The sequence below is a fragment of the Peromyscus eremicus genome, chromosome 10, assembly GCF_949786415.1.
Source record: "Peromyscus eremicus chromosome 10, PerEre_H2_v1, whole genome shotgun sequence".
Classification (NCBI taxonomy): domain Eukaryota; kingdom Metazoa; phylum Chordata; class Mammalia; order Rodentia; family Cricetidae; genus Peromyscus; species Peromyscus eremicus.
This window is the reverse complement of record NC_081426.1, coordinates 4,077,079-4,093,234: the sequence shown is the minus strand read 5'-3', so window position 1 is coordinate 4,093,234 and position 16,156 is coordinate 4,077,079. Positions and strand designations below refer to the sequence as shown.

At 34.7% G+C, this 16,156-nt stretch overlaps 1 long non-coding RNA gene across 1 annotated transcript; it reads left to right on the top strand.

Moving 5' to 3' along the window:
- Positions 1-17: 17 nt before the first annotated feature.
- LOC131920671 (uncharacterized) lies at positions 18-15,890 on the top strand. The gene is made up of 2 exons (XR_009381743.1): positions 18-223; positions 15,683-15,890. It is a non-coding gene; the product is annotated as an uncharacterized LOC131920671 (long non-coding RNA).
- The last annotated feature ends 266 nt before the right edge of the window (positions 15,891-16,156 follow it).

Sequence of the window (16,156 nt, the reverse complement as noted above, 5' to 3'; positions counted from 1 at the left end):
AACTATTTCAAATCTGCTGAGATGATTCAGCCTCACAGACTATCCAACCAAGACTTCAGATAAACAAAATACTTTCCAATCACAATAGACTAAAGAAAAATCAATATATCTAGCTCTCTGATTACTTGGCCTTTATCCTAATTTTCCAAGGGTTCCCTAAAGATGCCATCACCTACAGACAACAGGAAGCAGTCTAGAGAACATGATGCCACACTCCCAAGAGGTAGGGTAGGTAGATTTTGGTCATTTGATGAGTTATGGTTATTTGTCATTGTTTAGGGAGGTTGGTTGCAAGTTGTTATTGGTAATGGTCAGGAAAGAAGCTGAACAAAGGAGATTAGATTCAAGAATCTCTTTCGGAAGGAAAAGAGGGTAGATATAGAATAAAAATTATTGGATGAAAGGGTGGATTGTTGAGTCTACATTTGAAGAAAGTCTCAAATATTTTACATTTGTATGGATTTTTATATATTATAAATATTTAAGGTTATATTTGTTATACTGAATATATGTTTCTACTCTTGTTTAAGGTATTGTACCTATACAGTTCATTTGAAAATACAATACAAAGTTTTAGTCCTTGAAAATTAGTTAAGATAATAAAGAAATGTAGGTTAATCATCTGTAACAATCAAACTTATAGTCATGTTAGGTATGTTTTCAAGGTCAAACAGAGATGTATTTTAAATAGATAGATGATCTTCAAATACTTCAAAAACCTACAGAATATGGTATTTAAAATGTTTTATTAGCGTAAGTCTTTTCATGCCAGTGAGACACATCTGCTCTTGGTAGCAGCAACTTACTTCAAACATGCATCAAAGAACCTTCATACTGAGTTTGTTTTTCTTGTGGCAAAGCCAGTCATTTGGGCAAGAAATTGCCCTTGCCTCAATTGCTGACAGTATGCTGTTCAAACTGGACAAGCAGGACACAAAAGAAAGTGACTGCTGAAGTTTGTCAAGAAAAGGCAAGACAGTCCTTCAAAATTACTGCTTCACAAAGAAATTTGTCAGATATTCTAGACCTGTAGGTTGAAGATGAATGCTCCAATGTTGCAGAGGAACCTTGAGTGACTGTCCAGGTAGCCAGCTGATTCTGTCATTTCCATAGTTTTGGAAATTGTTTACTCTACACTTCCTATTTACTCAAGTAATAGTATAGACTTCTAGGGTCTTTATGGTGTTAAAAACTTGGTAATTACAGTTTTACAGTTTTTCTTGTTACCAAATTAAGGGAATAAACTTACATAAGGGTTATAAAGTTGAGAAATAAAAAAGCTTAAATTGTTTATCTAAGAAGATGTCTTTAGGTCTAAAAGATATTTTGAGGATGGTAATACACGTTATAATAAAACATTGTTTGGGTAAAAAATTTTGGGCTCACTAAGATAGGATGGATAACACAGTACTTTGTCTAAATTTGCCAAATACATATGGACTAAACATTGTAACTGTAACTCTTACCTGAGTGTGTGTGTGTGTGTGTGTGTGTGTGTGCGCGCTCATTGTTTTGTCCCATCTGGCTGGACAATAAACTTCAGAGAAACCTCTACCTCTATCCCATCCTCCCTCCAGTGCTGGTATTATGGACACTTACCTGGGTGTTACATGGATGCAGACATCTGAACTAAGATCCTCATTCTTGTATCACAAGCTCTTTTCCATCTGAGCCATCTCCCTAGCCTCCTAGCCCTATTAAAAAGAATCTGTTTTCTTCAGTGCATGTTTCTGACTCATTTGTAAAGCATCTTTTAACTACAAACTTGGGAAGTCGTTTCAGCTATCCCTCTTTGTACTGTTGCTCACTTTGTCAGTTTTTAATTCAATACCATGTGGGGTTTTGTGATTACATTTTTATAGTGTGTCATTAAACCAGTTGTTTCCCCAGCATCATTCTTTCTACTGAAGATTTTGTTCTCTACATAGAGTCTACAGTGCTTTGACATGAATTGGAGAATGTTTCTGTTGCAATTCTTTGAGGATTGCCATCAGCATTTTGGTGTCAGTTAGACTGAATATGTACATTGCTGAATTAGTGTGGAAAATTTCACAATATTGATTCTTATCAATGAACATGGGTAATGTTTTCATTTATTTTTGTCTTCACTAATTTTTTCCACTGGTAAATTGTAATTTATGTTAGACACTTTTCATTCATTAGTTAAATTTTTTTTAGGCATTTCAGTTGTTTTTACAGATATTGTGAATAAAATTGCTTTTATGATTTTTTCTCAGAAAAAAATGTTGATTTTTGTAGACATTGGCATGAATAAACAAAACATGAATTATAATTAGTTTTAATTTCCTTTTGTTGGAGTGTTGAGATTTTCTACATATCATGTGAAAAAAAAATCATTTGACATCTTGTGTTCCTAGTCTATGCCTTTTATTTCCTTCTCTTGACTAATTTCTCTGGCTAGAACTACCAGTACTACTATTTACTCAGCATCCTAAAATCCTTATTTTGTTTAAATCATTACTCAATTTTCAGTCATTTTGCCTATGTAAATTCTATACACAAAGCAGAGAATTCTTGTACTAGCCCAGTGTATAAATTTTTTTCCCCAAAAGTTAAATTTTTGTCTTGAATTTTTGGTTTTATTTTGCTTGGTTGGTCTTTTTTCTAGATACTGATCATTAATTCTAACCAACCATTAGAGTTCTGAGGCTCTTATTTCCTCTAATAGACTTATTAGATAACCCACATAGTACACTTTCTTTGATGGACCTTGTGGGCTTTGGCACTCTCATTAACCTGCATTCAACATCTGTGCTCATATTCACCTCAAGATTCTCCTGAGCTAAATTCTTATTTGAGCCTAACTCAAGATTTGTGGGTGTCAGGATTTTTCTTTTAGGTTGACAGCCTGAAGTGGACTCAGTTTCTCCCTGTTTTTTTCTTGAATGCTGACTAGAATCTGTAGTGATATTGTGTTCCCAAAAATATTGTGCACCCTAATAAACTTATCTGGGGTCAGAGAACAGAACAGCCACTAAATACAGAGGCCAGAAAATGGTGGCACATATGCCTTTAATCCTAGCCTTCTGGAAGCATGGATCTCTGTGAGTTCAAGGCCACACTGGAAACAGCCAGGCATGGTGACTCACACCTTTAATCCCAGGAAGTGATGGCAGAAAGCAGAAAGGTATGGAAGACGTGAAAACCAGGAACTAGGTTGGTTAAGCTTTTAGGCTTTTGAGCAGCAGTTCAGTGGAGATCCATTCAGATGAGGACACAGAGGCTTCCAGTCTGAGGAAACAGGATCAGCTGAGGAATTGGCGAGGTGAGGAAGCTGTGGCTTGTTCTGTCTCTCTGATCTTCCAGCTTTAACCCAATACTTGACTCCAGGTTTGTTTTTATTAATAAGACCTTTTAAGATTCTTGCTACAAGAATCTATATGTGTTAATTATTTTGGTAGCTGAATATTTGGTAAAAAGTAACTTAAGAAAGGAAAACTTTATTCATTTGAATCTGAAGTTCAAGCTCATAAGTCTGTGGGAGGATTTTTGCACCAAAATCATAATGCCAGATAAGGCCTTTGTCACATGGGCTACTTCATAGTAACAGAAAGAGATGTGGAGACAGATGATAGGTAGGTAGATAGAAGATAGATGGATAGGTCGATAGACAGACACACAGATAGATGGCAGATTAGATAGATAGATGATAGATAGTTAATAAAATAGAAATTTTTGTCATTTAATCATGATGTACATAGTAAACTAAGGTTCCTGTTGCTTGGAAGCTTGTTACTATGTGGAACCTGCACCTGATAGGGATTTGTACACAGAGGTGTGCTTACCAAAAAGCTGCTATATTAAAATGGCTTGGCATTTGCTTGGAATCTGTGTTCTTAAAACCCTTGGGATTCCTGGACTGTTGTATGTACCATTTTTAGCACTAATTTTGGCTTTGTTCCTTATTTTTGTTCTTAAAGTTCTGTGAATGACAAATTTTCCAGTCCTTGCATTCCTAATTCTTTAATAATACATTGCAGTTGTTATATTCAACTTTATCAAACCATATCATACTTACTGAGAATATAGAGAGACTTAAATATGACTCTATTTTGTGCTATGCCTCCTGGAGTATAAGTTAAAATTTTTATTACATTTAAAAATATTCATGCTAGTTCATTGGTGAATATACCTCTACCTTTACATTTCAAAGTTTCCAGAATAATTTTTATCCATTCTGTGTGACTTTATTTCTACTATAAGTTAAAAATGTCCCCTGCTAATTGTCATGACAATGTTTTGTCTGTGCTTTGCATTTTACATATTACTTGATAATCTTAATAAGGTTTTAATTTTTTTCCTTTTTACTCTTTTACGCACAGCAAATAAAGTCTTTCTTCAGTAATAATGAGCCAAATTCATCATAAAGCTTCAATAAAGTACTAGGAATCATTTGCAATGACAGACATAATTGTGTCACTTTAAGTCAATATGGTGGAAAGTAACAGTTTTGATTTCAAAAAAAATGTTTTAAAACCATTTTGAAAAATGTTTCTTTCCATTTTGTTCTTAGACTTGTCCCATTGCATTAAATATATTAACTATAGAAAGACCATGCAAACTTTACTGTTTTGTCTTTAGATAGTAAATTCTGTATTTCAGTCTTCTGTCTTAAAGTATGTTTTAGTTTCTTATTGTTGCAACCAGTGAATAAAACATTGTAGGAACTAAAAATAAATATTTAATGAAAAAGAAAGATGTCTTTTCTTCAGCCACATATTCTTTGTCATAGGCAGTGTATTTGTTAGCTAAATGATAGGTGAATGACAGTTGTTAAGTCTTAGAATAAAAAATAAGATATCTATGAACACAGGAACACATGGTGCAGCTTGTGCATGAGATGAGAGTGAAAAACAACCAGACAGAAACTCAAATTCAGTCATAAATTTTGTATCATATGTGTGTTCTTATGAAACACAAAATTATGCAAAATGACATAGCAGAAAGCATAAAGTTTATGTAGAAAAGGAACAGAACCCAAAGGTCAATATCCTCATTAGAACATACTAAAAAAGTAGGTACCAAATTAAAAACAGTAACATAGTCTCACTATGTATTACGTATGTATGTAAAACATAGCACTTACATAGTATTACTATGTAGTAAATGATTAATAGACAATAATGCATACACATGGGCTTCAACATTGACAAGACCTGAAGTATGCTTGTGGAGGGAGCACCAGAGTGTAGAGCATGGTAGTTAGTGTGAGATGGAAGAAGGCAGCTTACCTGCAAACTGATAGAAAGTTGCTACAGTAGATAGGGAGGGTGTGTTTGAGGTCCTTTGATACCTTCAGAGACTTGCACAGCTTTAAAGCATAGGTCATGGTTTATTTTTTTAGATGCAATCTTTTGAAGCTTATGTTTATTGCAGATACTTACTCATTCACATTTTTGAAAGTTCATGCAATTCCTTGCCTTTCCTGTATGGATAATTCCTTTGCAACTTCCCTATCTGTGTTCATAGCTTTCTCCAACAGCTCAAAGGTATAGACATTGGACTGATGTTTAAAAATACCTCAATTAGATGCTACTAACATGGGGAAGGGACTTTCACATAATTTGATGATTTCTACTTAAAATATTCATATGTGAATATTGCTTTCTTTTTAGCTGTAAGTGATGGGTTTTTTGTTTGTTTGTTTGGGTTTTTTTTTTTTTAATTTTCTGGTGCTTGGATTTCAAGCCAGATTACCAGCAAACTTTCTGTTTCTTCAGTGTCATTAAGCCTGTTCTTACTACTATTTTAACACTTGGTATTGACTCAGCAGAAGACTTGAATGTATTTTTCAGTGACTTTCTCTTATAGCATTCTACACAAAGCCCTTTATATTCAGTCCTTGAAAGTTATCATATATCCTCCCAGGTTTTGGTTTTTCTTTCTTCTCCAAACACTATTAATTTTATGCTTCTTCTGTTCTGATGAAATGCACAAAATGTTTTCATTTGGTTAGGGTTTCTGTTTCTGTGAAAAGACACTATGACCATGACAAATCTTATCAAGAGAGCATTTATTTGGGGTCACTCACATATAGTTTTAGAGGTTCAGTCCATTATCATCATGACAAGGGAGGATGGCAGCATGCAGGCAGATATGGTACTGGAGTAGAAGCTTAGAGTCCTACATCTTGCAGGGAACAGGAAGTTGACTGAGGCACTGGGTGGTATCCAGAGCACAGGAAACTTCAAACCATCCCCCACAGCGACACACTTTCTCCAACAAGGCTGTACTCACTCCAACAAAACCATACCTTCTGATAGTGCCAATGCCTATAAGATTATGTAAGGAAAATACATTCAAATTACCACAGGTTTGATAAGTTTGAATCAGAATTCTTGGGTGTGTTTAGGACAATGAATGAGTATTTAGGCTCATTTACATTGTTTTTAATAAAATAGTCACAAATGTGAACAAAATTCAATTCTCCAAATGAAGTGTATAACAGAACTAGGACATTACATTAAATAAATAATTAAAGAAAGAAAGAAAATTGAAATATACAAACTAAAAACTCTTTTGATCCTCATTATATCGTACTAAGGCTGTAATTTCTTTCACTACCCAAAGGTGTCTGGCGCTTAAGATAATTTCACCTATTAACTACTATAAACAGGGTTGCCAAAATTGTGGTCATGTGCTTCCCTTTGGTATTCTGATTTCATTTCCTTTAGCTATGGAACCACAAGAGGATGAACTGAATATATGATAGATCCTTTCTTAATAATCATCATTTTCTTTCTTTTGTTTATTCTTCTATTTATAGATATACTATAAATATATTTTAAACAAATAAATGCATTTGGATTTTATAAAAATTACATGATTTCATATATTAATTTAGAAATCAATTATATTTTGATGATATTGAGCTTTTCTTTTTAGAGGAATATTTACAATTCCACTGGCTTTTGTGTATTTTTTCTTTGAGAAATATATTTCCAAATTAAAATATAATTACATCCTTTCCCCTTTCCCTTCCTTATCTCAAACTCCTCCTATGTTCTCCCTGTCCATTTTCAAATTGGAAGCCTCCTTTTCTTTATATTCTTCTAAAACTAGGAAAAATACTGTATAGTCAAGGAAATATTGAGGTGGGTGGACAGTACTGGAGGGATTGCCATTCCAGATTCTCAAGTATATTATAATGGTATAGTAATAAATCAACAAAGTACTGGCACAAAAACAAACATGTAGACCAATGACATAAAATAGAAGATACAATCATGAGCATATATTGCTATACCCATGTGCTGTTTGACAGAAGTGAAAACATGTGTTGAAGATATGATAGCATCTTCAGCAGGTGCTGGGGAAACAAGATATCCAATGCAAAATAAGGAAATTAGACCCATATGTTATTTATTATGTGGTGCTGTTTATCATGAGAGAGAAGCCATGAGGCACAAGGAAACCCAATGTAAGAGTTAATTAAGGGAAAGGAATAGAAGGGGTGTGCATAGGCCTAGGGAATGACTGTGCAGGAAGAGAGGAGGGGGAATAGGTGGAACCCACTCTTATAGTTCCCCCTCCGCATATGCGCATATGGGCTTAAGTAGCTATGCAACACACGTACATAGATTACCTTATCACACATGTGCAGATTATGTAGGATGTAAGGCCCTGAAATGACTAAGTATTTTTTCTGGCTGTTGAACAGCACACATGTGGTCACATAGCTGGGGAAGTAGCTGAGAATTCTAACACCATACCTAGCACCCTTAACAAAAAAGATCAAGCTATATCAAGAACATTAAAACTGCTAGAAGAAAGCACAGACAATACCTAGAAGGTATAAATACAGGAAAGGACTTTCTTTCTGTGCTGAGGACTGAACCCAGGGCCTTGCACTTGTTAGGCAAGCTCTCTGTCACTTAGCTAAATCCCCAACCCCAGAAAGGACTTTCTTAATAGGATTCCATTTCCCCAGGAATTAAACTCAACAACTGATGAATAGAAATTTATAAAATTTAAAAAAAGCTTCTTGGTAACTAAGAAAACAATAAATTGTGTGAAGAACAAACTTGTAGAGTGGAAGTGTTGTGCCTGGATCTCGACCCCCAGAGTGACCACCGAAGATGAGCCTACCGGAATGCAAAAGCAAGTCTTTAATTTGGGGTATCCAAGAGCAATACAAGCCTAGGCAGGGACTTCGTCTAACACATCCAAAGCAGTGGAAGCTGGAAGAAGTGCTCAGCCTGAATTGAGCACAGTTTTTAAAGGCAAAAACCACATGATTATAATAGCAAGGGATTTCCATACATCTACATCTCTGAATGGCTCATTTCTTAGGGACTGTCCAGAAATCATGGCTTAACCTTACATCTAAGTGGGGTGGATGCCTGTCACCATTCCTCACTGGCTACCCTCAGGTGGGGACATTTCTGTGGTTAAGCAATCACCATGGAGACTAGGGTTGGGACACTCTGTGGTCAAACAGTTACCCTGGAAACCAGGGTTGAAACGTTCCCCTTCTGTAGTTAAACAGTCATTACCGAATGAATACCTTGTGACACTGTAGTTTGCACTTTCTTATTCCTGGAATCTGGGTTGACTTGGTCCAGTAACTCAAGGCCTATTCCAGTAACTCAAGGCCTATACCTAACATGGAGAAAGCTTAGGCCTTATTTTTTAAGATGGAGGCAATTTGGTTTCAGTTTGGTCTCACAGAAGAGAATGATTGCCAGCTATGTATCTAATGGAAGATTGATATCCAGAATACACAAAGAATTAAAAAAGAAAGAGTGAATAAAATAAATAGCCAAATTCAAAATAATGAGAACAGAAAGTTATCAATAGAAGAAATATCTCAAAAAGTGTTAATCATCCTTAATATTTAAAAAAGAGGAAATTAAAATCACTTTACTATTTCATCTCAACCTAGCTAGAATGACTTATATCAAGAAAACAACTGACAACAAAGGCTTCTAGAACTGTGTGGAAAGGGGATCCCTCATTCTCTGTTGGTGGGAATGAAAATTGGTTAATATGGGTGGAGAACCATCAGAAAGCAAAAACTAAGTCTACCAAAAGACCTAGTTATACTACTCCTCCCAAAAAACTTGACTTCCAATTCCTCAGATACTTGTTTAACCATGTTCACTGACACTCTATTCACAATACCTAGGATATGGAAACAGCCTAAAGGTCTTTCAATAGATGAATAGATAATGAAAATGTGGCACATATACATAATTGAATAATATTCATCTGTGAAAAAAAGATAATCATGCAATTTGCAGGTAAATGGATAGTACTTTGTTAAGGGAAGTAACACACCCAGAAACACAAAGTCCACATGTCCTTCTCATCTGTATTACCTAACTCCAGATGTTTAAGATCTGGATCAATGTGTACTAACCACAGAAGTAGGGACATTTAAAGCATCAATGGAGTGTGTCCTACTTAGGGCCTGCTGCTGTAATGAAACACCTCAAACGAAAGCAAATTGAGGAAGAAAAGGCTTATTTGGCTTACACAGCCACATCATAGTCCATCATTAAAGGAAGTCAAGATAGAAACTCAAAACAGGGCAGGAGTCTGGAGGTAGGAGTAAATGCAGAGGCCATAGAGGGGTGCTGCTTACTAGCTTGCTCAGTTTGCTCTCTTACAGAAGCCAGGACTACCAGGCCAGGTCACCCCACCCACAGTGGACTGGGCCTGCCCACATCAACCACTAATTAAGACAGTATCCTACAAGGTTGCCTATAGCCTGATTTTATGGGCAGATTTTGTCAGTTGATATTCCCAAGTCTTGAGTGATATTAGTCTATGTCACATTGACATAGAAATAGCCAGCACAGAGTGGGATTAGGAGCTTGAGAGGAATTGAAGTATGGGGGTGATATGAGGCTTCAGTCTGTTTCATCTAGTAAAGCATTTGTTATTGTGAATAAAGTAATTCTGCTGTCTCAATTCCTAGCTGATTTTATATACTACAGCAGAAAGACAACAGAAAGAAAAACAGGCAGAAAGACGGGTAGAAGTAGCAGCTGTTGCTTTAGGTTTGTGGGTATTTGTTTTATTTCAGTCTTACTTGATATTTTTCTGTTTAATTTTCCTAGTATTTGCTAACTTGTGTAGGATTGCATAATTATATAATTACCATTTTATTGAATTACTCAGCAAATTAAGATGCTGATTAGTAGTTATATTAGAAGTTATCTCCCACTTAGCTCCCAATTTAAATGCTATGATTATAGCATCTTGTGTTGACGATGCTATTTATAACTTGTTCAGAGTGTAGACTTTTATACAAGAGACAAACTGGAAGACAGATTTTTTCCATTTCTTTACATGGACAGAACATTTATTGCTGTCTAGAATATATTATTCCTGTTTCCAATTCTCAAATCGAGTTTGTGAACTCAAAGTCCCTTCAGAATTTGGTATGTTTAGAACCAAGACACAGCAAAGAACACATGAAGAAAGGGAAGGAAAAGGAGATTAATGAGTGTGCAAGTAGGTATCCATACTGTTAAGCAACTTTTTTCAGAGGAAGATGACATATACTCAGAGATTTGATTAAAATTACACATATTCAGAGATGTAAATCAGTAGTAAAATGTTAAGAAAAACAACAATAATGAGGACTTCAAGAGTGACTCTGCTGTGTGTCAAGAAATTTAAGTTTTGACTTTAATTTTTAAGTCAAGAAAAGTAGAGTTAAAAAACCTCAAGTAGAAACCATATGACCAATCAACAAAATGTGGTCAGGGGTTATTGTGTAGCAACTTCCTCCAAGATAAAACATTCCATCCTAGAGGGCAGCTCCATAAGACACATGACATTCTAATGGAAGGTGAAACATTACATCTTTCAAGGAAGCTCCTTAAACCCAGAAAGTAAACATCCCATAAGTTTCATGAAGTCCTGAACCTGACCATATCACATGACCCTCTCCATCCCCAGACTTATATAAGAACTAAGAACTACAGAGAGGCACTCATTGACAAGCTGAGTTGCCTGAAGAACCTCAGACTAGCCAAACTACCTGAGAGAGACAGAAACCACCTGACTTACCTTTAGGAGACATTCTCCAAACAACAAGGTCACTTATCATGTGGTGAGCTCCAGGTTTCCAGCTTTTGTTATCCATCATGATGAAGCGGGTTGGGCATTTGTGATAACAGCCATATTTGAATCATTTCTGCTTTTGTAAGTAGCCTGTCACCCATACTTCAGTAAATAATATCAGTGATACTCACTGGTTTACCATGTTGTACATTGGTGATTTTCTTACTTTGGTCTGTCATCAGTTCTTTATATGGGATGAAAGTTGAAAAGATAATATATTGAATATGATAACACAGTATTCTGTGTTCTATGTTCAATGTTGTTCTGTGACATTATCCCTGGGATAGGTATGTCTCCCAGGAATAGTGTCAAAGAACAGAGGGAAAGTGAAACCCTTCATATTTGGAAAGACAAATGATGTGAAAGAGCCACTATTGATATTTGCTTTCCTGAAGCAGAGACCTCCAGAACCATAAACTGGTGGAACATTCAAATTGGAATTGTAATGAATTTCTGGGAACTGAGAATAAACATTAATTATTCAAATAAAAAACTCAAATAGAAAGAGGAAAATACAGAAATACAGGAAAATTTAAATGTCATAGTATATACACAATTAGAACACCAGAAGATTGAAAGATAGAACAGAGTAAATATTGAAGAAATAATGGCTATACCAAACCATAGATTCAAAAATCTTAGAAAACAAAACAAGATAAAAGAAAATCTGTATGCTTTTATATATTTTTATTCAAACAAAACAAAAGCAAAGGGAAACCATTTTTACTAATGTTGACTAATGACACAGAGCAACTTTTTACTCCTATATTTGAAAATTAAATGTGTTCCCAAAACATATGTCCATGTCTTTTCTTTTGATATGAAAAAGATGGTCTAATTTAGAAAGAGGACCCTTGCATGTGTCATCAAGTTAAGATGAAATCATAATGGATGAGTGTGGATGGAAAAGAATAACTAATTTTATTAAAAGATAGGCATTTGGGCACAGACACATAAACAGATGTTCATTGATACAGATGGAGAAATTTCAGAGTCCTAGAAGAAGCCTCTGGCTCAGAAGGAGCTAATCCTGCACCAATTTCAAGTTTGTGCTCTCTTCAACAATGAGAGGAAAGCATCATTGTTTTAAAACCCACATCGGTTGTAATAATTTGTTATGACAGTCTTAGGAATATAAAGCACATCAAAGGGTAAGAACAGAAGACACAGGCTTCTTCTCAGAAGACATTAGGGAAAGAAGAAAGCAAAGTAAATTACTTCAAGTGTTGGCACAAGAAAACAACCAAACTTGGATCTATAACTCGTGAAACTCTGTTTCAAAAGTAGACAACTACAGATTATCCTAGACAAAAACTAGGATAAATAACCACTACACATATGTACTCTGCAAGAGAAGCTAAATTTTTTTTCTATTAAAGAAAATGAACATGAAATAGAAACACCAGTCCTGATAAAGCATGTGTTCGGTGCAAATTAATATGAAGTTTTGAGTTTTCTTATCCTTAACTAATCGAAAAGTTGGCTGTTTCTTGACATAATGATTGTAATGATGTTACTACTGGACAAATACAATGAGGTTCAGCAAAGACAGAAAGAAAGCATGGGATGAGCTTCACCATGTAATTTTAAATATATATTAGAAATATGAAGGTATTGTTATATCTCCTGCAAGGTTTTGTTTGCATAAGTTTGGGCAGGCTAGTTGTTTTGTTTTATGACTGCATCTCATGTAGCCTTAAATTTCATTATATGGTTTAGGCTTTCTTTGAACTTGTGATCATCTGGCATCTGCCTCTGGAGTGCTAGGATTACATGTCTGTACCTCAAAACCATCCACTGAAATATTTTTGGTAGAAAAAATAATTAAAATGCTCACATAGGAAATATAGTTGAAAACATGAAAATCCCTCATCAAAACCATAGCAGATGAGGAAAAAAGAGAAGGTTAAAGCCAAAAGAGCAAATATGATAAGTAGAATATAGATTAACAGTAATCAAATATTAACACAAATATATCAATTAATCAGTTTAAAAATGAATCATTTAAATATAACCAATAAATGTCAGAATATTAAAATAGTTTTTAAATTAACCAACTATGTTTTTAATAATAAATTTTTAAGCAGCAGTAAAAGAGGAATTAATTTTGAAATATGAAAATGATTTTAAAATTAAACAAATGTTTTAACACTGGAAAACATTAGTAGTTGGCAAACCTCTTAATACTGATCAATAAAATAAAGAATGCACAAAACTACCAAAATAAGAAATAAAAGAGTCAATAGTGCATATGCACTTCAAAAAGATAGTAAAGGGTTACTGCGAACAATTCTGTGCCTGGAAATTTGATAAATCAAGAAACTAATTTCTTTAGAGGTATAAAACATCAAAACTTATACAAGAAGAAATGGGTGTGTAAGGGGCCATTCTACTGAATAAATTGCATCAATGACTTATAATCTTCAAAATAACAATTGACAAAATATTTACCAGGGAGAATTTTAAGCACCTTAATAATCTGTTCACATTGGTCTTTTCATTAGTTACTTTTCTACTGCTGTGATAAATCAATGACCAAGGCACCTTATAGAAGGAAAACTTTTATTTGGGACTCAAGAGTTTCGGAAGCTTAGCTTCCATTGACCATCATGGTGAGAAGCATGGCAGCAGGCAGGAAGGCAGGCATGATACTAGAGCAGTAATGAAAGCTTACATCTTGATCCATAAACCAGAGGCAGAGAGAGCTCACTAGGAATAGTGTAAGTCTTTTGAAACCTCAGAGTGTGCCACTGTGACCCACCTTCTCCAACAAGGCTACACTTCCTAATCCTTTCAAATAGTTCCATCAACTCAGGACCTATATTCAAATATATGAGCCTATGGGAGCCATTCTCATCCAAACCACCTCAGTCTTCACTTGCTAAGCAACATTATGAAGTCTTTCCTCTATATTCATAAGCTACAGATCCCAGTGTAAATATAATATCACCTGAGAGGTGGGGAATATATTTTAGAAATAATTGATGAAGGAACATATTATTAGCTGCTTTATTAACCACAGTAGCTTGGAACTAGAATGTCTCCTAAAGGCACATGCTAATGGTTCACTTCTTGGCTCAACATCAATGAGAGGTGATGGAATCTTTAAGAAATAGAGCCTGATTATAAGGCTTACATCACTGAGAATTTATACTTGAAGGGGATAGTGAGACTGCAGACTCTTCTCTTTGTGCACCAGCTATCATGAGATGAACCTCCCTTATCATCATGTACCAACTTGACCTAGTCAACAAGCAGTGTGGTCAACAAAAATTGCTTAAAAACTGACTTTCTTATTTTCAAGTTGATAAATTACAATATTTTTATAAAATATCTTAATACAAAACTAACTAATGCACCAATGTAGGACATAATTAAATATTAGTCCTCTGTTTCTTTTCAATGAAACAAAAATTATACTATTGCAAAGCACTGTTGGAGTTTGTTTATAACAAATTCTCTTAAAATAAAAAATAAAGAAGAAAGGGTTGATTTAGATATAGAGTTTCCTTTGCAGACTTGATTGTTCTAGATTTAAAGGACTTTCTTGTTTCATCTTGACTCTTTTTGTTGTTGTTTTTACATTTGTTTTAATTGGAATCTTCTTAGGCACAGTGAGAATACCTTGTGACACAGCCACTATCAATGTCATGCTGACTGGTTACTTCTTCTGTGGTTAGGTAGATGTGAGTCCAGGTAGGCAAATGTGCATTTAGTATGCCTTGAACACTGATGGCATAACAAGCAAATATCATCATTAAACCATTCAGAAAAGCAGGTTATGATAATGAAATTGGGTTGTAAACAGTTTGAGTATTACAGATGCTGATGAAATTATATAAAACAACTATGAACTGTAGGAAATCTTCATAGACAAATTTGGACAGTTTTGAAAAATAGTTCACCATAAGAATTATATTGTATCCTAGGCACATTAATTTTATGTAAAAAGGTATGAGGCAAATAGTTGAAGAATAGATATATCAGGTTTATAAATTATTATTCTTTTACAAAAACAGAAAGCCTAGATAAAAAGCTCCTCATTAATTGAACACCCAGAACAATACACAAAACTCTTTTTAATATGTTGAATTTTTAAAACTCCTTTTTTCTTCTTTGTTAACATTTTATTGGACTAATTTATATTCCTAATGTGATACTCCTATCTACAAACTAACATAAATTTAATTGCTTTCCTTTTCAAAATTATAAAATTCAATACATACTAACTAAACTGAATTATCATAGAGGGTTTAAGGGGACTCTTGAGCACAAGGCTTGCAGAGGATGGTCTTTCCCTGAAGAGTTCCAAGGAGAGCTCAGACAAAACACACACAAAAAAGCACACTTGTGCAATGGGACTAATTTAAATCACACACTTACCCAAAATACTTATTAATTAAAATAACACTCATAATGTTTAATGGTAACCTGAATCATGTATTTCATACGCACATGTATGTGTGTGTACTCAAGTGGCTATCAATGGGACACAAAGAGGTAAATACTTCATGTATAGATAATGTTTATATCTGTCAAAACGTAATATTTGCACTTTTGGATCTTCCTCAATTTTTTGTTGCAGATCTTCTGCATACAAGAAGTATCCCAGTCATCTTCAATGTATTGGATATACCAGGCTAGAGGAAAAGAATCTACCCTGTAATGCAGACCCTGTGGCTTCTACAAACTCTGTAGGTAGGAATGACGAGGAGTTCTCTGTTGAGTTAACATAACTGAGTATATATAAACAATTTCCTGAAATAGTAATGTTTGATGACTAATGAATTATATGAATGTCTCTATATTCAAATGGAATCATTAATCATTATCAAAGATGGAGATAATATATTCCATGACTTTAAATTTCTCAGAATCCTATAAAAAGGATACTTGGTATAGCGGTATTGGCTCTGCCCATGATCTTGGGCTATAGGGCCCAAAGGATATGGTATTTCTTGCTGTTGTACATGACCTTTTAAAAGGAAAGGGAGAAGGGCCATGAGTCCCTTCTCCCTGCTGTCTGATGGCTGGTGTGGTCGAACTGCCAGATGGATTC